This window comes from Chiloscyllium plagiosum, unplaced genomic scaffold, assembly GCF_037043375.1.
Source record: "Chiloscyllium plagiosum isolate Xiang-an unplaced genomic scaffold, Cpla_swu_hap1 HiC_scaffold_42, whole genome shotgun sequence".
NCBI lineage: Eukaryota > Metazoa > Chordata > Chondrichthyes > Orectolobiformes > Hemiscylliidae > Chiloscyllium > Chiloscyllium plagiosum.
Genome location: NW_028270180.1, coordinates 61,183,872 through 61,208,923, shown reverse-complemented (window position 1 = coordinate 61,208,923; position 25,052 = coordinate 61,183,872). Strand labels below are relative to the sequence as shown.

The following is a 25,052-nucleotide window of genomic DNA, read 5'->3' as shown; positions in this document are numbered from 1 at the left end:
TGTTCACACCTGGACATGAGCCACATGGATACCAACTGCGTTGGAAACCTATGTGGGAATCGACGACAAGCGACTCAATAAATTTTGCTAAATTCCATGGTGCTTTTTAGAAATGCAGTTTCTGTTCACCTCAATCAAAACGGCAGTTTCTGAACATAGTAACAGAAGTCAAAAGGTAATTACCTCACCCCACCCTCACTCCGGAAGAGCTGCTAACTGTCCTTGAGTGCTTTTTGTTCTCGATGTGAAGAGCTTTCACGCCTGAGTCACCTTCACGTCTCTGGTTGCTGAGTGAATCACAAAGAAGGAATTTCACCAGAGCTGCAACTGCCTCACTTCTCCACTCGCCCTCCCCGTTTACATTTTCCTGCTCGTCAGTGATTTAAAGAAAACCAAATGGATGCGATGTCATTCTGTAGCCTCTCTGTCGATTCCACCGTTTCAGTTCCAACATGACTTAGATCTCGGGGCGGACCTTAATACTAGCGACGCTATGAATGCGCAAGTCGAAAGATTCCTCTGAGAGTGCAATTTCTTTCATTGCTGTTGCTGATTGAATGAGCCACGAACGTGCGAATTGCTCCAAAATATGATTCAGGATATCTGGTGCCAATTCTCGCACGTTGAATCACGATTGACAGCTTCCAAATGAGGTCTTTCTGAGACGACCTTGGGGTACATTTGACAGACAGACAAGTTCAGGAATTCGTGGTGCGCTGTGACACCAGCGCATCAGCTTCTTTCCTGTCTTTGAACCGAGCCGTCGGCGCAAGGAAGGCAAATGCGGTACTGCTTTTCGTGGAAGGATCAGAAGGCGGTAACTACATTCTCCAACAGAATGGCATATGATCAGAACCAGGTTGGAGAAAAACCTAACAACGCTTTGCACTGTAATTAAATGGAATTGCATTACCTTTCACTACCAGAGCAGATTTGTTCAAGCAAATTCGAAGGCAGGTTTGCAGATGGGAAAGCATGCAAGAAAGCTCAGCTCTTGTCCATGTAAAAGGCTGCAGTTGAAGAACAAAACAGTTCCTGCCCAGTTTCGAACTGGGGACCTTTCGCGTGTTAGGCGAACGTAATGACCACTACACTACAGAAACGAGCCACTGCCGTGCGTGCTCCGGCTCAGTGGCGTCCAGCACTGAAAGTTGAATCCGTTCTACGTTTCACCTTTTTGTTTCCAATAGCTCGGAGGAGGCTATTACACTCAGAAAATTGCAAAGGTAATCGGGTGAGTTTCTGGATATGGTGCGTTGAGAGGGTTTGGGGCCAAATGCTGGGGAACGGGACTTGTTTAGTTTTGGCTATGTGGTGAGCATGGACGAGGTCCACCGAAGTATCTTTTTCCACGATGTACCCCAATAACGTCATGTTGCTTCCACCGGCTTTAAAGGATTACTTTTTAGCGGAGTTTGCCATCGCAGTCAGTGGCACAATCATTTAGTCTGTTCGACTGCTCACGGGAAAGGTAGTATTGTGAAACACTGCAGAAACGAACGACTTCCTTACTTTAGCTCCGACTGACCATACTCTGTGAAATTTTCCCAGATCCTCAGCTGAGGATTTTTGCTGCTGGAAGTTACCTCAGAAACTCTGTTAAATCGAAATGTATTGAGCGAATCGCAAAACAGAAAGCATTTAACACGGAACACAAACGAAACTGGCATTTTCAGACACAGAGATGCATGAATGCTAAATGTGATACAGTCCGAGGGCATGAGTCATAAAGTAATCTCACAACTAACAACAGGGCATTTCCAAACGACTCTTTCAAACATACTGCAGCCTTAGTGCACCACCACTTTCCAGACAATGCTGAAAAGAGAGAAAGAAAGAACATAATAAGAATTGGCCGTAAAAAGTGAATTTCACCAATCACAGTCTCGATTAGATTACCTTTCCCTTCCGATGTTTCCAGGACGGAAATGGAAGATATTCAATAAGGTATGACATCGAAATTCATTGGAACGATTTTCCCATTAGCTAGAAACCCAAATAACCAACGAGTAGAGTCACCGTAGGACTTCGTTTCACAACAGCGATGAAATAACAGTCTCCATTCGGTTCCTGTAAAAGCTCAACTTGCCTGGGACGGCAGAACTGTTTGCGATTTTCCGCGCGGGAGACGAACACGATCATGACAGTAGAGACATTTTGAAATATTTGGCAGTATCCCACACCACAGTTAATTCCCTGGGAAGCAAACCCATTTTACTTTTGTTTTCAACATCAATAGACAGTGGGCAACGAAACAGCATTTTAACAAGCTGCAGCGTTGGAGTTGATCAGCAGAAATGGCAGTGGTGGGATTCGAATCCGCGCCCCTTTCGAGACTGGAACCTGGATCCAGCGCCTTAGACCGCTCGGCCACACTACCAGCCGGCCGCGCCGCCTCATTTTCTTGTATTTCCAATTGTCCTGCTGCATAACAACAGATGCAAAGTCACATGATAAGGGTTCCATGTTGATCATTGTTGCTGCCTCTCACTCCCCAAGTCAAATCATAGGATCTATAACAAAACAATAAACTGCAGGTGCTGGAGATCTGAACCCCAGAAACAAAGTGCTGGAGAAACTCAGCAGTTCTGAGGACATCGGTGAAGAGAAAAAAATGTTACATTTCAAGTTCACTGTCTCTTTGTCTGAATAGAGAAAAGGTCACTGGACGTGAAACTTACAATGTTTAATTCCCCTCAGAGATGCTGCTGGACCTGCGGTTCTCCAGCACTGTGCTTTCGAGAGTGAACTTTATTTACAAAACAGATCGGAAAAATATTAATCTCCAAAAGTGAAAGGTTCATTGCAAATATGAGCATAGTTTCCACACTTGAGTTGCACAAGCACGTCTCAGTTTAAAAACAATATTTAACTCAAAGTAACATTCTGTCTCAAAATTAGCCGAGTTCCACCAGTAATAAATCTCATCCACCCAATGAGGCACTTCAGCACGACATCCTGCAGTGTTACACACAGCCACCTTTATCAAAGAATGATCACATGTCACAAAATTGAAGGTCAACAGCATGTCTCTTTACAGGAGCTGTAGTCAAACTCAATTTTTGGAAGGATTTTTATTAAATCTGATTGAACATTTAAATCTCAGGGCATAATCTTTGCTTTTTTTAAACAAAGTGTGTGGGAAACATCCCACATCTTGCTAAAGGTTCAGTTCAGTCTGATACATAGAGCCAAAGTCAAGCAAACATCACACTTTCCATTCACCTCTACAAAGGGCTGACATCACATTTCTTCAGGATTTAAAGTATTCTCTAAATTGCTTTTAAAATCATTTGTCACGTTAAAGAACTGGACAATAAATGTCATTGTATACAATAAGAGTGAAGCCTGTGGCAGCAGATTTAACTTTGGAGGGCAGTGTGTGCGGTTTCTAAATGCTGGGAGCACTTTGGGAGACTGCTCCCAGATGGTGACAGTGAGCATATCTGGAATGCACTGTTTAGATTTTGGAATCCTTGGGAGACTATCTCTGGCTTCAGTAGCACTTGGCTTACATTGTACAGTAAGCAATTCATAAAGTTACTTTTGTATTGTTGTTGACGACCCGAATGGTATTCAAATCTGCCAGCTTGCCTTCAATAGTGTAAATCCATCTATTGTAAATATTTGGAATATTCCAGAACTGCCCAGTGCTTGGCAAATTCAGGGGGAACAAAAAATCACATTGAGTAATTATAAATTAAGAATCCAAAAGGACTTAACCACTGAAGTATTCAATTCAATTAGGTAAATGGAGTGCTCACATTTAAAATACCTCTTATCCAAAGGAATGGATGGACTGACAGAATTGGGACCAAATTCCTAGCTGGGGCATGTGAAATGTGCTTTGATAAAGTCACCTGCATTTACCAACAATAATTTGGCAAGCTCGGAAATTTGAGAAACAATAAAGGGTTCATTGCTGCTCCAGTCAGGTCCCAAGCTCTGTGAAAAAATAACAATATTCAGGTTTATTGCATACACTCTGAAATAGGAGTTTCTTCTACAGATCTTGCAAGTTTCCCCAATGAGCATAGTCCATCCAAATGATGTTGCTAACTTTGGCCAACTCATTTCTTTCCGAGTCTCTATAGCCTGAAGAGTGACCAGAAGCAATTACTCCATTACTGACGAGGTTTTTTTTTTCCTTCAGAATTGATCTCCATATATTCAGTGCCCACAAAAGTTAAAAAGCTTTTTATCCTTTATAGAGCAATGATTCAGTGGGAGTAAAACGCTAACGTTTTCTTGCTTAACAATCAAGCTGCCTAAATTTTAAAAATGAACACTTCTTACTAGTTCACCTAGATCCTAATGAAATATTTTCTGCGTAACAAATCACATGATACATAGTTATTCAGATAATAAAACAAGTTTATTCATTGAAGAACTCAGAGGAAAAAGTCATGAAATAATGTGAGTTTGATATACCTCAATCATCATTCCAAGTGCTGTCTGCATAAATTTTCCTTTTCCTCCTCAAAGTATTTAACTTCTTGAATAATTGAGAGAATGAAGTCACAGATGTACAACACAAAATCAGACTCTTCAGTCCAACTTGCCCATGCTGACCTGATATCAAAAATTAATCTAATCCCATTTGCCAGCATTTGTTCCATATCAACCTTAAACCCTTTCTACTGATTATCAGTTTATTTTACTTTTTCAGCACTTGAAATACTGACATTTATTTCTACCAACATTGGTTAAAGATGTCATAAGTTCATTCATCGAAGTTAATTTTGTAATCTTTCACAAAGAAACAAGTGAGAACAACATATAGCTGAATGCAAAACAAAATACTGCAGCTGCGCGATGTCTGGGAACACTCTAAAGGTGAGGCACTGATACTGCACAAGTTTGTCAGCACAGTTTCAATTACTGACAATAATTTAGTAATGTCTTAGCCTTCATATAGTGAAGGTAAATGTGAGATATCTGAATTTCATGAATTGGTTCCTATTGCACTTTGATCAACAAAAATTATTCTTGGTTTAATCTACTCAAAGGAGAAAGTGATGATCAAAGAACCTGGACATCAGAGTCGAAAAGTGTCATGCTGGAAAAGCACAGCAAGTCAGGCAGCATCCGAGAAGCAGGAGAGTTGATGTTTCGGGCATAAGCCCTTCATCAGGAATCACAGGCTTCAGAAAAATAACTGGCATCGACTTATGCCAATACATACGTAGAAGGGTCAAAGCACGTTACTATCAGATTAGAGACTAATTTCAGATTTGATACCATTCAGTGCAACATTTCAGTATGATATTTACATATGTACCTAAAAGACAAGTTGTCTAATATTACAAGCTCCAGGATGTTTATATGATTAAACCTGGAAATAAAGCTGGTGAACAAGAATGGCAAAGTGAAGTCCCATCGGTATCGCCTTGGGCAGTGTCAAATAAGAATTTGAGAGCAGAGTTGCCAGTTTGGTGTAACCTGCAGTCTGGCCAAATTGCAGCAAACATCTGTTCAATTTTATCTGCAAACTATTTAATGCAAAATCCTCCTTGTCCAATAATGAGGCAGCATTTTGGGAAGTCATTTTTAAAATATATTATTTTCAAAGTTCCCCGCAATTAAGAGTGATCACTTGGTGCTGTCTGCATAACACAGTAGAAAAAGAATTAACAAAAAAAAAACATTATAACCCAAATTCAGACTCACTAATTTATTGATATTGCATGGGTCCAGTCTTGATAAGTAATCGATTTTTAACAATAAATCCAGATAAATTTACTAACTACATTGGAGTACAGTCAAGTTTCTTACTGAACAGTGACTGGATTGGACAGAGTCCGCATGGATTTAAGAGACGGGAATCATACTTAGCAAAGCTACTGAAAGAATCTACAGAGTCGAATATTAAAGTAAGAAATTGCAGGACATTTAGAAAAGCTTATCATTAAACATGGTAGACTGGGTTTTGTGAAAGAGAAACTATATTTGACAAATTTGCGACAGTTCATTGAGGAGATAACAAGCAGGGCTGATAAAGGGCAATCCAATGATGTTCTGTATTTGGATTTTAAAAATGCAAATGATAAGGTGCTACATAAAATTGCACAATTTAGGAGCTCATGGTATCGGCATAATGTATTAGCATGGATTGAGGATTGGTTAACCACATTGGTTGTTGCTGAGTCCTCATTTGCAGTTCTGTATATAATGTTCGCTCCCATATTTAATAAAGGATAAGCCAACATCAGAGACCATTCAAAAAAGATTCACTTACGTGCTTCGAGGACGAAAGGGTTGACCTATCAAGAATAGATAAGCAGGGGTGATGTAATGGAAACAAGATTCTGAGGAGGTTGACAGGGTGGATGTTGACTAGATCTTCTAGCACCAACGAAGTCTGAAACCAGGGGATATTACATAAGGGAACATTCATTTTATAAAAAGTAATGATTTTTTTCTCTCATTGAACGGCTAGAATTTTCTCACCCAAACAATTGTGAAAGTTAAATGTGGGAGGGGAATGGTTGGGTTACTCTTCAGAGGGTTGTTCTGGCTTGTTGGGCTGAAGAGCCTGTTTCTACACTGTAGGCAATCTATGATTCTATCTCAAATTATTTTAAAAGAGGGCAGACATATTTTTGAAATATTGAGCAGTTGAGGGCTATGCTGATGAGGCATAAAAGAGGTGTTGAGAACTGGGTTGGCCCAGCCATGATCTGATAGAATGGGGGAACAAGCTGAAGGGAATGAATGCCCTACTCCGGCTCCGATTCCTGTTTTTTTTTTGTTTCCAAAGAAGAGCGTGATACAATGTGGTAAAGATCTCAGATGTTGTGAAAAGGAGTGAAAATGGGGTGTTTATGTACTGATTCAAGTGGCATTGATTCATCAATCGCAGCTATTCAGTCATGAGTAGGAAGGCAATTCCCTCCATGAATAAAGGAAATCTACTGCAGAGCTCACACAAAGGGATTCTTACCCTCAGTAAACTCTCCCATCACATTACCCAACATATCAGCTAAAGCAGGACACACTGCGCATGCTCTAGTCAACAAAGGGACCCCGGGTGATTGATGTCAGCACCGGACCAATGAAAGGACGGTGGGCGGAGCTGGATGACCTAGCGGGATGTTGGTCCTCCAACCAATCAACGTGAATGAAGGGCGGAGCTAAACTAGACAACGTGATCATCCTCGCGCGCGGCGCAGAGTCGCTGTAATGAATGCTCGGGAAGTTATGGAGAGAAAGGATATGGTAAGGAAAGAAATAAACAGGGAAACGGGAGAAAAACTGTGTTGCTATGAGCGGAGAGGTTTTACAAACAAATTGTGCACGTTGGAAAACACAAATGTGAACGTCCCAGTCCCGTGTTTGCAGTAAATGAGGAATGGCCTCAGCGCGGCTGCAGGCCTGAGTGAGCGCCGCCATCTTTATTCGGGACAACGATTCACGTGCGGAGCCGCCATCTTTGTAGGGGGCAAGGTGCAGCCAGTCGCACGTGCAGCCTTTCTCTGGTAGAGAGTCTTTGGGATCATAGCAGTCAATACTGCTCTGATTCACCTCTGGGCTCCCTCATGGCCACTTTGTCAAGATCTAGCTTCCTCAGTCTCGAACCATGGGTGTATTTTTGGTCTGTTTACTACTGTATTATTACTTTTATAGCCCCTTTGTAAACGAGTTTTTTCATTGCAGTCCAGCCCCTGATCATGTGCTGCTCTATTATCAGATTACTTTTATCTTGAATATTTTTGACAGTCAAGAATTCTTTTTTCCAACAAGCAAGTGTATTTTCCTTCCATTTCTGACTATCAAATTCTACACCATTTTCATTCCCTGTAATCCATTTTGCACTCCCTGAAACATCAACTGTGTTTCTACTTCCACTGATACCAATGATTAATGCCAAAGCCCTGTTGCCTGTGGAGAGGATGATGTTTGACTTTCTTGTACAGCTGCAGTTTGTGTGGTGAAGGTGCTCTCACAATGTGGGCGGCACGGTGGCACAGTGGAAAGCACTGCTGCCTCACAGCGCCTGAGACCCGGGTTCAATTCCCACCACAGGCGACCCACTGTGTGGAGTTTGCACGTTCTCCCCGTGTCTGCGTGGGTTTCCTCCGGGTGCTCCGGTTTCCTCCCACAATCCAAAAATGTGCAGGTCAGGTGAATTGGCCATGCTAAATTGTCTGTAGTTTTAGGTGGCGGGTCGGTGTGGACTTGTTGGGCCGAAGGGCCTGTTTCCACACTGTAATGTAATGTAATCTAATCTAATCTAATGTGGTTGGGTAAGTGGCATTATAGGTTATTCATTCAGCAACAGTGATGATTTGAAAATAATGTCCAAATCAACAACAGTTTGTATTTTTATTATCATGCTTATAATTTCACAAAAATACGATTGAGAACTTTAAACATATGGCCAGAGATGGAGATATTAGGTCAGGTGACCAAAAGCATTGCCAAAAAGCAGCTTTTGAGGGATTTCTTAAAGGTGGAAAGCAGACCTGTGAGGTTTTGGCTACGAATTTAAGACCATGCTGCTTCAGCAACTGTAGAAACAGCCACACAGGTGAAGTAATGCATTAACAAATGGTTGGGAGTCTCGAAGAAAATGGGTTGTCGAGGGCTCAAAGTGTGTGTGGTGCAGGGTGCTAGGGATTATCACAGCCAGGAATTAAATCAAGTGTGAGAATTTTAAATTGAGGGATATTGGCCAGGTGCTGGCAGGTGAGACTAGATTGGGTTGGGATATCTGGTCGGGATGGACAGGTTGGACCGAAGGGTCTGTTTACTTGCTGTACATCTCTATGGCTGCATGCTGTTCATTTTAGTTAGGAGCCTTTTGATGAATCAACAAGCAGAGATTTAGACTTTTTTGAGATTACAGGGAGGTTGAATGTGGGAAGCTGGCACTGAGTGTGTTTGGAAAATGAAAGTATGAGCTGAGACAAGGGTGGAATCAGCTAGAAATAGTGGTCTTGGCGTGGGACTGAGTTATCACACTCACCTCACCTCTGGGATTCAGCTGGTTGCCAGACTGTGAATCAGGGCGGTAACGCAATCGGGAGCTGAGTGGCCCTGGTGGAGCCTAAAATGAGTGTCGCTGAGCTGGCTGTTGCTGAGTAGCTGCTGCTTGGTAGCCCTGTTGATGACATCACTTTACTGCTGATCGAGTATGGACTGATAGAGGGAAATTGCCTGGGTTGGATTGCCCTGTGTTGTTCTGTTGAACATCCCTGGGCAATGTTCCACATTGTTGGTCGATGCCAGTGCTGGAGCGGTACGTGGCTCGATGGGTGGCAAGTTCTGGAGCACAAGCCATCAGTATTATTGCCAGAATGTTGTCAGGGCCCGAACCCTTTACACTACTTAACCATTTCTTGGTATTCTTCAAACTGAATCGATCTTGCTTAAAACTCACATCTGTGATGTTAGAAACCACTGGAGAAGGCTGAGATGGATCATCCCACTTTGCAGTTCTGGCTGAAGATTGCTGCATAGGTGTGCGAGGCCCCTCCATCAGTAAGGGTGGGATTTCTGTGATGCTTCCTCCAGTGAGTTGTTTAATTGGCCATCACCGTTCACAACTGGGTGTGGAAGAACTGCAGAGCTCCGATCTGTTCCATTGGATGTAGGATCGTTTAGCTCTGTTGCTTGCTGCTGATGCTGTTTGATATGCAGGTAGTTCTGTTTGATAGCTTCACCAGGTTGGCACTTGATTTTTCGGTCTGCCTGGTGCCGCTCATGGCATGCCCTCCTTTCCTGTCCATTGTGATGGGTGAGAGCAGGATTTACAAACCCATGAGATTACAGATTGTGCTGGAGTGCAGTTCTGCTGCTGTTGATGTCCCACAGTGCCTCAGAGATACCCAGTTCGAAGTCTGTCCCATTTAGAACTGTGATAATGCCACTCAACACGGTTGAGGTTTTTCTCAACTTTAAGGCAAGACTTTGTCTCCGAAAGGAATGTGTGATGGTCGCTCTTACTGATACTGTCATGGCCAGATGTATCTGCCGCTGGTCAATTCCTAACAATGAGATCAAGTATGTTTTACACTCTTGTTGGTTCCCTCACCACCTGCTGCATACTCAGTTGAGCAGCTATTTCCTTTCGGACCTGACCAGCTCAGTCAGTAATTCCGTTGCAGAACTAGTCTCGATTGTGGACCTTGAAATCCTGTACCCAGAATACGTTTGACACCATTTTACTTCCTCAGTGCTTCCTCCAAATGTTGTTCAACATGAAGGAGAACTGATCCATCAGCCAAGGGAGGACGGGACGTGGTAATCAGCAGGAGCCCTGAGATTTCCTGGTCTCCGGACCCAATGCTGTGTACTCCCAGGGCAAATCCTCCCTGTCTGTACGCCACTGTGCCACCACATCTGCCTGGTCTGTCCTGCTGGTGGGACAGGACATATCCAGAGATTTCAGGAGAAAGTGAAGAGTGCAGATGCTGGAGATCAGAGTCAAGAGTCTGGTGCAGGAAAAGCCCAGCAGGTCAGGCTGATGAAGGGCTTAGACTCGAAACGTCGATTCTCCTGCTCCTCGGATGCTGCCTGACTGTTGTGCTTTTCCAGCACCACACTCTCGATATCTGGGGATGGTGATGGTGGTGTCTGGTCATTGTTTGTAAGGGATGATTCCGTGAGTATGAGTATATCAGGCTCTTCCTTGATTGGTCTGTGAGACAGCTCTCCACATTTTGGCACCAAAAACCATATGTTAGTGAGGAGGACGTTGCAGCATTGAGAGGGCTGATTCTGTGGTTGTAATTTCTGGTGCCTTGTTAGTTGCCAACTGGTCCATCCAGTTTCATTCCTTTGTTGAGACTTTGGAGTGATTAATACAGTGAATAGCTGGCGGGGCCGCTGTCAGGTTGGCAGGAGTTGTCTCGCCATTGACAATGGTTTCATGGAGATCAGGAGATTCCTAATACTTTTTTTTCTTGAATTCAGATTCCACCAACTGCCAAGACGGGATTCGAACCAGGACTTCAGTCGTTTGTTTTAATATTCTGGATAAAAGCTAAATACATCAGGTTTGTTCACTCATTTGAAATATCACGAACCCTGGTTTTGTTTCTTTGTAAAACACTGTCCATCATCCTGTCTCCTCCACCCTCCCCTCCAACAACGAGTGAAGAGCACATGGAGTTTCTCTGACACTAAGACTGAGATAATCCGATCTGCTCTTTCCCTCCCTCCCACTAGCCCACTGAGCCAAACTGCATCACGTGGTGTTCCTGGTTTTTATCCTAAACCTACATCTTTCTCCAGTCTCTTGTAAAGCCTTATCAGAGCCCCCCTTGACCCTTTACTCTAATCTCACTAAACTCACTTTCCAACTCTCTCTCCTCCGCTGCCGCCTCATCACTCCCCCTCGCCAATTCATAGATATTGTTCCTTGTTCTGTCTGTTGGTCTTTTCTGGTTATGTCGTTCTCTCCCATTCTGTGAAAAACTAATATTTGACCTCACCGTTGTTGGAAAATCCTGCTCCATCTCCACTCTCCCTTTCCTTTCTGAATTCCTTGCATTTGGTGTCCCTCAACGATCTATCCTTGGTCTCTCCTGTATCTCACGTACGTAGTGCCAGGAGGTGATATCATCCAAAAACACTGTTAGGTTTGACATGTACACTGACGATGCCCAGCTCTCCCTCCCCATCATCCCTCTCCATTACTCCACTGTTACTCAGTTATCAAACTGCTTACCACGCTCCCACTACTCGATTAGCTGCAGTTTCCTCCATTGAAACATTGTCACGGTTAAACCCATTGCCTTACCTTTACTTTTCTGCTGAGCCCCTCCCTCTCACTTGGAACTCTCTGAGGCAGAACAACACTCTTCACAATATTGCTGTTATATCTGACCCCAAGGTGACCTTCTGATCAGACATCCACACAATCACAACACCAGGAATTCCAATCTCTTAAACGTTGCTTTTCTCCACCTCATCCCAGCTCCATTGCTACTGAAACCCCTTACCCGCATCTGTGTCACCTTAAACTTGAAAAAAAAACCCTTGATTCCGTGACTCAGAATCTGGTTTCAGACTCCCCCCCCCCCCCCCCCCCCCTCAGTATTTACCCTCAGACACATCCTCTCAGTATTTATCCTGTCAAACCCCTTAAGAACCCCATCGGTCTCAATGAGATCACCTCTCTTTCTCCAAAATCCAGTGAGTAGAGTCCCAACCTTTTCAGCCTTTATTTAAAAGATAATCCCTCCAAACCAGGTATCATCTCATTAAATCTTCCCTGAAATGCCTCCAATAAAGTGACACATTTCCTTATCTAAAGCCACCAAAACTGCTCTCATTACTGCAGATATGGTGGTCTCACCAGCACTTCCACACGTTACTCTCATGTATATACTCCAAACTCTAGTACTGAGAACCTTTGAAACAAAACATTCGATTCCCCTTCCTCATTCCCTGTTGTAACTGTGTGGTAGCTTTCTGTGTTTCCTGAACAATTACCCCTGGTCCCTTTGTGGTACAGCTTTCTACAGTTTCCACCATTTAAATAGTACTTAGCTCTTTTATTATCTCCTCCAAAATGAGCAACTTCCCATTTTCCCAAGTTACACCCCATCTGGCAACTTGTTGCCCCCTTCTCCTGAGCAACTCTCTCTTTTCATAATCCTCTTCGACCTTTACAGTTATGCCTTTTCTAGGAGATATCTCTCCTTCCCATTCTTCCAAACATTTACTGGGAGCACTGGGCAGTGGGAAGCAGGCAGAGTTGCTATCTTTTTAGGGTTACGCTTTGGAGTGATTGAGAGGATCTTCCTACCCATTGGTCAGGATGGAGACAACTTGCCCATCGTTAGCCTTTCACACCCAAGTCTTATTGATGAGGCAGAGCGGCAGCACGGAATAAAAGAAAAGAAAGTAATTCTTGTTCCCCATGTCTCACTGACGCTTGGATCATTTTCTCCAACGTGTCAATGAACTGCTGTGTTCAGTCACATGAGATCTCAAGTTGGAATCTCCTAGAAACCCACAGATTTCCCCCTGAGTTGACTGCTGATGTCCTCAAGGGTAATATGTCCAGTCATCCTGGGCCACGAGGAGGGGATGGTGTGGGTTTCTAACTTGAACTGGTAGTGGCAGATTTTATAAACTTGTATTACAGGATATTACAGGTGGACATTCAGATGGTAATCTCAGTAAATATTCTGCCAAACTCTGATTGAATTACTCAGGATATCAGGACCTGGATATTCGCATTGTGTGTGTGAGTATTGTGTTCCAGATCAATCCTATTTGCTGCTTAAAAAATCTCCTTTGAATCATCGCATTCTCGCAAAAGGTCTCCCCAAACCTTCAATGTGTCATGTAATCCTTTTATGATGACGTGCTGAGTGTAAGGTTTGTTATTCGAATGTGTAATTTTTGTATAAGGATGTCTCAGAGAGGGAGCTGAATATTCTTAAAGGGGAGAATAACCATTTTGAGGGGAGGCTGTTGTTTATTGGTATCAATGACATAGGAATAGAAGAGTTCACATTGTTGGATCATTGGAATCTCTTGTGGGGTAGAATTGACCTCCATCAGAAGGATGGATTGTACCTGCACTGGAAGGGAACAGTTGCTAGTGCTATTCAGGAGGCATTAAACCAGTGAAGGAATGTGGGTAAACCCAGAGAGTGAGTGAGGAAGAGCTAAGTCTGACGCTGGTACAGTTCAGACGTCAAACAGTCAAGGCAGACAAGGGCAAGGCACAGAATGAGCAGTTACACTGCATTTATTTCAATGCAGGAGGCCCGATAGGTTGGGCAGAGGAGCTCAGGGTATGGTTTTGAACATCGCACTGGGTTATTATAGCAATTACAGAGGCATGACTCAGGGATGGATAGGACCAGCAGCTTAATGTTCCAGTGAATAGATGCTATCGCAAAGATAGAAAGGGGGCAACAGAGCAAGGGGAGAGATATTTTTGATTAGGGATAACATTACAGCTGGGCTTCAAGAGGGTATTCCTGGGAGTACATCCAGGCAGGTGATACAGGTGGAACTGAGAAATAAGAAAGGGATGATCTCCTTATTGGGATGGTACTATTGACCCCCCCTTCCCCAATAGTCAGCAGGGAGTTGAGAAGCAAATTTACTAAGAGATCACTTCTCTGTAAGAATAGTATGGTTGTGTACAAGACTTGACCTTCTTTGTTATTCATTCACAGGATGAGGGTGTCACTGGCTGGGCCCAAAGGGCAGTAAAGAGTCAACCACATTGCTGTGGGTCTGGAGTCACAAGTGTGCCAGATCAGGTAAGGATGGCAGATTCCTTCCCCGAAGGATATTAGTGAATCTGATGAGATTTATTTTCGCAATAATCAACAATGGATTCATGGTCTTTAATAGATTCTTACTTCCAAATTTTTATTGAATTCATATTCCACTCTCTGCCGTGATGGGATCCAAACCCTGGGCCCCAGAATGTTATCTGGGTGTCTGGATTATCCATCTAGTGATAATCTCACGAGGCCATTTGGCAGGATGAGTGACTGAGGTATCCGTGGGGCAGCACATCAGCACCAAAGATCCCATGGTCTCTGCGGAAGATAGAAAGGACTGGGGAGGGAGATATATCCCTGGTGGTGGGGTCTGACTGTAGGTAGCGGACATAGCAGAGGTTCATGGAGATTAGTGGGTGGCAGGTGAGGACCGGAGGATTATATTCTTATTGTGGTTGGAGGGGTGGGGGGAAGGCGGAGGTACAGGAAGTGGAGGATATGCGTTGGAGTGCATTGTTGATCAAGTGGGAGGGAAATCCGGTCCTTGAAAGAGGAAACCTTTCTGGGATGTCCTGGAGTGGAATTGCTTCTGCCTGGAGCAGATATGACAGAGGCAGAGGAATTGGGAGTACAGGATCACGTTTTTACAGGAATATACTCGAGGGTAATCAGGAGAGCAAAAAGGGGACTTGAAATATCTCTAGGAAATAGTTTTTAAGGAGAATCCAAAGAGATTCTACAAATACATTAAGGATAAAATCATAACCAGACGGAGAATAGGAATTCTTAAAGATCAACAAGGCCATCTATGGAACAACAGGAGGTCGGAGAAATACTATGCTATTCTATTCTAGAGAGTTTGGAGAAATAAATAGTGATCACTTGAAAAGTGTCTAGATTACAGAGGAGGAAGTAGTGGATGTCTTAAACAGTAGCAAGGTTGATAAATCCCTGGGACCTGATCAGGTGTATCCCAGAAATTTGTGGAAAGCTAGGAAGGTGATGGCAGTGCCCGTCCCTGAGATATTTATATCATTGTTTGTGACAGGTGAGGTGCTGGAAGATGGGTGGCCATTATTTAAAAAAGGTGGTAAGGAAATGCCAGGGAACAGGAGAACAGTCCACCTAACGTCAGTGGTAGGTAAGTTGTTGGAAGGGATTCTGAGGGACAGGATTTACATGATTTGGAAAGACGAGGATTGATTAGGGATAGTTAACATGGCTTTGTGTGTGGGAAATTCTCTCTCTCGAACTTGATTGAGTTTTTTTTGAAGATGTGACAAAGATGATTGATGAAGGCAGACTGTGGACGTTGTCTATATGGACACTGAACGATGTTCCACAAAGCAGACTGGTTAGCAAGGTTAGATAACAACATGAAATGGCGGGAGAACGAGCCATTTGGATACAAAACTGGCTTGAAGGTAGGAGGGTTGCTTTGCGGACTGGAGGCCTGTGAGCAGCATTGTCCTGCAGGAATGGATATTGGGTCCTTAAATAAATGACTTGGATGTGAATATGAGATATGGTCAGTGGGTTTACAGAAGACACCAAAATTGGAGGTGTAGTGGACAATGAAGAAGTGGACAAGTTCAGAATGCAACAGTATCTTGACCAGATGGGCCATTGGAGCGAAGAATGGCAGACTGGGTTCAATTTAGACAAATGTAAGCTGTTGGATTTTGGAAAGACAAATCAGAGCAGGACTTGTACACTTAATGGTAAAGTCCTAGGGAATGTTGCTGAACATAGAGACCATGGAGTGCAGGTTCATTGTTCCTTGAAAGTAGACTCGCAGGTAGGCAGACTAGTGAAGGTGGTGTTTGGTATACTTATATTGATTGGCCAATGCATTGAGTACATAAGCTGGGACGTCAAATTGTGTGGTTGGACAGGACATTGATTAAGCCATTTCAGGAATTCTGTTTGAAGTTCGAAATTCCCTGTTCTGGAAAGGATGTTGTGAATCTTGAAAGAGTTCAGACAAGATTTACAAAGACTTTGCTAGGGTTGGAGGATTTGGACTACAGGGAGAGGCTGAATAGGCCAGAGTTAATTTCCCTAGTGAGTCGAAGACTGAGGGGTGACTTCATGGAGATTTATAAAATCATGAAGGGCATGGATAAGGTGAACAGCCAGGGTCCTTTCCCCCCAGTTAGGTGGGATCAAAATAAGATCACATGGGCTTAGGTTGAGAGGGCAAAGATTAAAAACAGATCTAAGGGGCAAAGTTTTCAAGCTGTGTGTGGTGTATGTGTGGAATGAGCTGCCAGATGAAATAGTGGAAGCTGATACAATTACAACATTTGAAAGGCATCCGATTGGGTACATGAAGAGGAAGAGTTTCCAATGATACGGACCAATAGCTGGCAAATGGGGCTCCATTTGTTGAGGATTCCTCGTTGGCATGGACAAATTGGACCAAAGGTCTGTTTCTGTGCTGTACATCTCTATGACACTAATAAATTAAAATAAGATGTGTTCCTCTTTTGTGGAGAGCTAGCAGAAGCACAGATAATTGTCCTTGGAGCTGAGAAGGTTAAGCAGTGATTTTGACCAGGTGCAAATTTGTTTCTAGGATATCGAATCTGCAGAGAGAGTGGAATTGTTAACAATGTCACAATTTTAGTAACAATTTTCAGGTAATTGGCAAATAATGTGAACATTATTTTATTCAGTAAGTTCTGAGTATCTGGAACAGTCTGAATGGCAGCAGGACACAGACTCAGCAGTTATTCATAAACAGATTTGGAATTTTACTTTTTAAGGGAAGATTTGGGAGTCCATGGGCAAATGGGAAGGGAATTGGGACAGATTTGCAGCATCTCCATAGGGAGAGGGTACATCCCAAATGGGCTGAATAGCCCCAACCCCTGTGCTCTGTGATACTGTCCCATTGACTGTGAATATTGTAACTCATCCAGAGGGCAGAGAGAGGGAGGATCCCACCACTCACCTCACAATGGGCCCCGATGATTGATGTCAGCACAGGCCAATAGGGGGTAGAGGGCAGTACTGGAGACCAGTTTGTCCTCCAACCAATCGGAGTGAATGAGGGCATCCTCAAGGCTGAAACTAAAGAAAGGCACATATCGCAGAGATTTGAGAAACTGGAGGACATGAGATAGTGAGCGTTCTGTGGCTGGTGAGGAAGTATATAAATAAGGAAGAGTTATGAGGCTGGATGAAGTGACAGTGATCGGGAGAGTTGAGGATGCATGAATTTAGAGTTAGTGAGGATTAGAATCATAATGTTATACAGCAAGGAAACAGGCCCTGTGGTCCAACCAGTCCATGCCAACCATAATTCCAAACTGAACTAATTGTACCTGCCTCCGCTTAGTCCACATCCATCCAAATATTTCCTATTTATGTACTTATTTGAATGTCTTTTGAATATTGTAATTGTATTCACAGCTACCACTTCCTCTGGAAGTTCATTTCACACATATAATTTTTTTTATAAAAACCCTAATGTCTTTTCTCAAATCTTTCTAATTTCTTCTCAAAATGAATGCACCCGAGTTTTGAATCCCTCTCTCCCCCGGCTATTCACCTTATCTACACTCTTTCTGATTTTGTAAACCTCTAATAAGGTCACCCCTCAACCTTGTGCATGCTAGTGAAAAAAATTCCCAGCCTATCCAGCCTCTCCTTAAAACACAATCCCTCCATTCATGGCAACATGCTCCAATTTAATAATATCCTTCCTATAACAGCACAAACAGAACTGGACAGAGTATTCCAGAAGAGGCCTCCCCAACGTTCTGTACATCCTCAACGCAACGTCCCCACTCTTGTACTCAAAGGTCTGAACAATGAAGGTAAGTGTGCTAAGTATCTTCTTAACCGCCCTTTCTACATGTAACACAAACTTCAAAGACGTGAACCCCTTGGTCTCTTTGTTCCCATATCACTACTCAAGGCCCTACTTTTATTGAGTGTAAGTCCTACCCTCGTTTGTTTTGTCAGGTCTCGTTTGTTTTGTCAGGATGTTATATTTTGCATTTATTCCAATCCAAAAAAAATTTGAGTATAAAGGCAGTAGGAGTATAATTAAGAGGGAAATCAGGAGGCAAAAAAGGGACGTGAGATAGCTTTGGCGAATAGGGTTAAGGATAATCCAAAGGGCTTTTGTTAATACATGAGCAAAAGGCTAACTAGGGAGAAAATAGAGACCCTCAAAGATCAGCAAGGCAGCCATTGTGTGGAGCTGCAGGCGATGGGCGAGATAGGAAACAAGTATTTTGCATTAGTGTTTACTGTGAAGAAGTACATGGGAGATATAGAATGTGGGGAAATAAATGGTGACATCTTGGAAAATGTCCATATTACAGAGGAGGAGGAGGTGCTCATTGAGTGGCTAAGGAGCTGGTGCAGGGGAAAAGGATTCACGTTTTTTGGATCGTTGTGATCTCCTCTGGAGTAGAGTTGACCTGCATAAGAAGGATGGATAGTACCTGAATTGGAAGGTGTCTAATGTCTAGACAGGGAGACTTGCTGGTGATACTCGGAGGCATTAAACCAGTGAGGGAGTGGGTGTAAACCCAAGAAGATAGTGAGGAAAGAGATATGTCTGAGGCTGGTACAGTTCAGAAGTCAAATAGTCAAGGCAGGCAAGGGCAAGGCACAGAATGAAGTCGGACTGAGCAGTTGCACTGCATTTACTTCAATAGAAGAGGCCTGACAGGGAAGGCAGAGGAGCTCAGGGTATGGTTTTGAACATGGCACTGGGATATTATAGCAATTACAGAGGCATCACTCAGGGATGGATAGGACTGGCAGCTTGATGTTCCAGGGTATAGATGCTATAGGAAGAATAGAAAGGGGGACAAGAGAGGAGGGGGAGTGACATTTTTGATTCGGGATAGCATTATGTTTTTGCTTAGGGAGGATATTCCTGGGAGTACGCCCAGTGAAGTTATTTAGGTGGAACTGGGAAATAAGAAAGGGATAATCACCTTATTGGGGTTTTCTGCATGGATCTTGTCCGGGTGCTCTGGTTTCCTCCCACAGTCCAAAGATGTGCAGGTTGGGTGGATTATCCAGGATGAATTGCCCATAATGTTCAGGGATGTGTAGGTTGGCTGGCCCTGAGAAGTGCAATGTTATCGGAGGAGGTTAGGAGGCTTGCCAGGTCAGTATTAGTATGATGGGCTGAATGACCTGCTTCTACGCTGTTGGGAGTCTCTGATAATTCTACAAGTTTTAAAATAGTTACAGAAAATAATATACCAGATCTAAGAGTTAAGGTTCTGAATTGGACAAAGGCCAATTTTGATAGCACAAGGCAAGAACTTTCATTTGGCCCCTCAAGCCTGCTCTACCATTGAATAAGATCAGGGCTGATCTTCTCATGGCCTCTGCTCCACTTTCCTGATCTCTCACCATAACCCTTAAGTCTTTTCCTATTCACAAATCTACATTTTGCCTTAAAGGCATTCAAGTTGATAACGTCAAATGCTGCACTCGGCAGGGAATTCCACAGATTGACAATCCTTTAGCTGAAGAAGCTCCTCCTGAACTCAGTCCTAAATCTGCTCCCCTTTATTTTGAGGTAATGCTCTGTAGTTTGACCCACCCCCAGTGGAAATAGCCTCCCTGCTTCTGTCTAATCTACTCCCTTCATAATTTTATTGTTTCCTATCCAACCTCCCATTCTTCTAAATTACAATGACTATAGAACCAGTTTTCTCAATCTCTCCGCATGCACCAATCCTCAACTCCTAACCCAAACTAGTGAACCTCCTCTATACTCCCTCCAGTGCCAGTACATCTTCCTGAAGTAAGGAGACCAAACCTGTACACAGTACTCCAGGTGTGGCCTCCCCAGCACCCTGTACAGCTGCAGCGTTACCATCCCTCTAGCAAGGAAGGACAATATTCCCTTCACTGCCTTAATTTCCTGCTGCACCTGCAAACCAGCTTCCTGTGATTCATGCATAAGGACACCCAGCTCCCTCTGTACAGCAGCATGCTGCACGTTTTCACCATTTCGTCATCAGTTTGGTGTTAGTCCGACTAAAATGGATGACCTCACATTTCCCAACATTGAACTCCATCTGCCAGATCCTTACCCACCCACATAACTGATCTGTATCCCTGTGCAGACTTACAGTGGCCTCTGCACACATTGCTCTACCTCATTTTTGTATCAAATGTGAACTCTGACACCGTACACTTGGTCCTCAACTCCAAAACATTTGTGTAAATTGCAAACAGTTGTAGTGCCAACACAAATCCAAACACCCATTTATCCCCATTCTTTACATTTTGTTGGTTAACCCATCCTGTATCAATGATAATTACCCATAATGCCATGCATGTTTACCTTATTCAGCAGCCTTTTATGTGGCAACTTATCGAATGCCTTCTGGAAATCCAGGTACACCACATCCACCGAGTCCCCCTTGTCCAAAGCACTCGTCGTATCCTCAAGTAATTCTAGTAAACGCGTTAATCGTGACCTGCCGTTCATGAATCCATGCTGTGTCTGCTCAATGAGACAATTTCTACCCAGATATCTCACCACTACTTCCTTGAGAGGTTCAAGCATTTTCTCCACTACAGAAGTTAAGCTAACGGATCCTTTTTGAAAAATAGTGGCACCACATTTGCAGCTTCCAGTCTGTCAAAACCAGATATCCAACAAATTTTAGTGAATTATCACGAGGTCTATTTGTTATTCTCCCCCCCCCCCCCGCCCCCTTTCCCAACATCTCTTTTAGTCCCTGGGATGCATTCCATCAGAGCCAGGAGACCCATCTACCTTTAGGCTGATATCTTTCCCAACATTACCTCTTTACTGAGAATGATTGCTTCTGTATCCTCATCTGCCATTGCCTCCATAGGCCTGCGACAATGAGAGTACATAGACAGTATGTTACTGTTAAGGCCAAGGCTGGTAGGTGTAAAGAGTGCTGCCTGACGAAAGAAATTGTGGACCTGGTCGAGAAAATGAAGGAGGGATATGGCAGGTACAGAGAGCTGTGTTTGTGTGAATCCCTAGAGGAGTGTAGCGGCAGTAGGAGTATACTCGAGGTAAACCAGGAGGGCAAAAAGGGGACATGAGATAGCTTTAGGAAATAGGTTTAAGGAGAATCCAAAGTGATTGTACAAATACACTAATGACAAATGAGTAACCAGGCAGAGAATAGGTACCCGCAAAAGTCATCAAGGCTGTCTGTGGAACCGCAGGAGGTGAGAGCGATTCTGTATGAGCGGAGAGGTTTTACAAACAAAATGTGCACGTCGGAAAACACAAATTTGAACGTCCCAGTCTCGTGTTTTCAGTAAACGGGGAATTGCCTTTATTCGGGGCACGAATTCACTGGACATGTGCGGAGCCGCCAGCTTTGTAGGGGGCAAGGTGCAGCCAGGCGCATGTTCAGCCTTTCTCTGGTACAGAGTCATTGGGCAGGATTTACACAGAGCACATTCAAACTTAGAGAAATGGATGTTTATTTCTGGATTTGTTTCGCCATTCATTTAAATGATTTGGTATCGTAAATGAGTTTGCAGGTCATACAAAATTGGAGATATTGTGGATAATGAAGAAGGTTACCTCAGATTACAATGAGATATTGATCAGATGGGGTTTAATTTCGATAAATATGAGGTGCTACAGTTTGGAAAAGCAAATCAGGGCAGGACTCGTACACTGAATGGCAAGGCCCTGGAGACGTTTGCGGAACAAAGAGACCTTGGATTGCAGGTTCATAGTCCTTGCAAGTCAAGTTGCACGTAGATAGGATGATGAAGAAGGTGTTCAGTATATTTTCCTTTATTGGTTAGAGCATTGAGTATAGGATGTGGGAGGTCATGTCGCTGTACAGGACATTCGTTAGGCCACTTTTGGAATATTGTGTGCAGTTCTGGCCTGCCTCCTATCAGAAGGGTGCTGTGAAACTTGAAAGGTTTCAAAAAAGAATTACAAGGATGTTGTTCGGGTTGGAGGATTTGAGCTGTAGGGTGAGGCATAAAAGGCTTGGGCTGTTTTCCCTGGAGTGCCATAGGCTGAGTGGTGATGTTATGGAGGTTTATACAATCATGAGGGGCATGAATAGAGTAAATGAACAAGGTGTTTTCCCTGGAGTGGTGGTGCCCAGATGTAGAGGGCATTTAGGGTGAACGGAGAAAATTTCAAAGGGGCCTAAAGGACAACTCTTTCATGCAGTGGGTGGAATGAATGCCAGAGGAAGTGGTAGAGGCTAGTACAATTACAACATGTTAAAGGCATCTAAATAGACACATGATATGATGAGGAAGCATTTACAGGGATATGGGCCAAGTGCTGGCAAATGGGAATAGATTAGGTTTGGATACCTGGTTGGCGTGGATGAGTCAGACCGAAGGGTCTGTGTTGGTGCTATACATCTTTATGTGGGATCATAACAGCTTATACTGCTCTGCTTCATCTCTGGGATCCCTCATGACCACTTTGTCAATATCTAGCTTCCTCAGTCTCAAACAATGGGTGTATATTTGGTCTGTTTAGTATTTTACTATTACTTTTACAGACATTTTTGTAAGTTAATTTTTCACTGCCGCCCAGCCGCTGACCATCTGCTGCTTATTAATTTTTTTCTGGAAAATCTTTGACAGTCAAGAATTCTTTTTTCCAATAAGAAAGTGCATTTTCCTTCCATTTCTAACTATCAAATTCTGCACCATTTTCATTCCCTGTAATCCGTTTTGCACTCTCTGAAACATTAACTGTGTTTCTCCTTCCACAGATACCAGTGATTAATGCCAAAGCCCTGTTGCTTGTGGAGAGGGTGATGTTTGACTTTCTTGTACAGCTGCAGTTTGTGTGGTGAAGGTGCTCCCACAGTGTGGTTGGGTAAGTGGCATTATAGGTTATTCATTCAGCAACAGTGATGATTTGAAAATAATGTCCAATTAAAGAACAGTTTGTAGTTTTGTTATCCCGCTTATAATTTCACAAAAATATTATTGGGAACTTTAGACATAAGGCCAGAGAAGGATGATATTAGGTCAGGTGACCAAAAGCATTGCCAAATAAGCAGGTTTTGAGGAATGTCTAAAGGAGGAAAGCAGATCTGTGAGGTTTTAGCTGTGAATTTCAGACCTTTTTGCTTTGGCAACTGTAAAAGCAGCCACACAGGTGAGGTAATGAATTAACAGATCATTGGGAGTCTCGAACAGAATGGGTTGTTGAGGTCTCAAAGGGTGTGTGAAGCAGCGAGCTAGGAATGATCACAACCAGGAATTGAATCAAGAGTGAGAATTTTAAATTGAGGGATGTGGGCCGGATGCTGGCAGGTGAGACTAGATTGGATTGGGATATCTGGTCGGCATGGACGGGTTGGATTGAAGGGTTTGTTTCCATGCTGTACATCTCTGTGGTTCTATGTTGTTGATTATGAATAGGAGCCTTTTGATGGATCGACAAATTTTGGTACAAGGGAGTACTTGGGCAGCAGAGATATAGTGTTTCTTGAGATTACAGGGAGGTTGAATGTGGGCAGCTAGCCAGGAGTGTGTTTGGATAATGAAGTCTGGAGATAACACAAGGTGGATGAGAGTATATGAGCTGATACAAGGGTAGAATCAGCTAGAAATTGTGATCTTGGAGTGGGACTGGGCTGTCGCTCTCACCTCATCTCTAGGATTCAGCTGGTTGCCAGATTGTGAATCAGGGCGGTAACACCATCGGGAGCTGAGTGGCCCTGGTGGAGCCTAAAGTGAGTGTCGCTGAGCTGGCTGTTGCGGAGCAGCTGCTGCTTGGTAGCCCTGTAGATGACACCTTCTATCACTTTACTGCTGATCGAGTGTGGACTGATAGAGGGAAATTGCCTGGGTTGGATTGCCCTGTGTTTTTGTGTTGAACATCCCTGGGCAATGTTCCACATTGTTGGTCGATGCCAGTGCTGGAGTGGTACGTGGCTTGGTGGGTGGCAAGTTCTGGAGCACAAGCCATCAGTATTATTGCCAGAATATTGGCAGGGCCCGTAGCCTTTGCACTACTTAACCATTTCTTGATGTTATTCAAACTGAATCCAACTGGCTTAAAACTCACATCTGTGATGTTAGAAACCACTGGAGAAGGCTGAGATGGATCATCCCACTTTGCACTTCTGACTGAAGATTGCTGCAAATGCTGTCATCTTATCTGGTGCATGGGTGTGTGAGGCCCCTCCATCAGTAAGGGTGGGGATATCTGTGATGCTTCCTCCAGTGAGTTGTTTAATTGTCCATCACCGTTCACAACTGGATGTGGGAGAACTGCAGAGCTCCAATCTGTTCCATTGGATGTCGGATCGTTTAGTTCTGCTTGCTGCTGATGCTGTTTGATGCAGATGGTCCTGTTTGATAGCTTCACCAGGTTGGCACTTCATTTTTAGGACTGCCTGGTGCTGCTCATGGCATGCCCTCCTTTCCTGTCCATTGAGATGGGTGAGTGTGGGATTTACAAACCCATGAGATTACAGATTGTGCTGGAGTATAGCCCTGCTGCTGTTGATGTCCCACAGTGCCTCAGAGATACCCAGTTTGAGATCCTACATCTCTTCAAAGTCTGTCCCATTTAGAACGGTGATAGTGTCACTCAACACAATGGAGGTTTTTCTCAACTTTAAGGCAAGACTTTGTCTCCAAAAGGAATGTGTGATGGTCGCTCGTACTGATACTGTCATGGACAGATGTATCTGTAGCTGGTCAATTCATAACAATGAGATCAAGTATGTTTTTCCCTCTTGGTTCCCTGACCACCCGCTGCAGACTCAATTGAGCAGCTATGTCCTTTAGGACCTGGCCAGCTCAGTCAGTAAATCTGTTGCAGAGTTAGTCTCGATTGTGGACATTGAAATCCTGTACCCAGAGTACGTT

General features: G+C 43.6%; 1 long non-coding RNA gene across 2 annotated transcripts in view; it reads left to right on the top strand.

Annotated features, from left to right (window-relative positions):
• The window catches only part of LOC148137832 (uncharacterized), a 115,509-nt gene that overhangs the window by 61,997 nt on the left and 28,460 nt on the right, over positions 1-25,052 (top strand). Inside the window, exons 2-4 of one of the 2 annotated variants that reach the window (XR_015754110.1) lie at positions 10,918-11,000; positions 14,148-14,234; positions 22,937-23,043. The exons of the other annotated variant lie outside the window; for it this stretch is intronic. This is a non-coding gene — a long non-coding RNA (uncharacterized LOC148137832). The remainder of the gene's footprint in view (positions 1-10,917; positions 11,001-14,147; positions 14,235-22,936; positions 23,044-25,052) is intronic. 2 annotated transcript variants of the gene reach the window in all.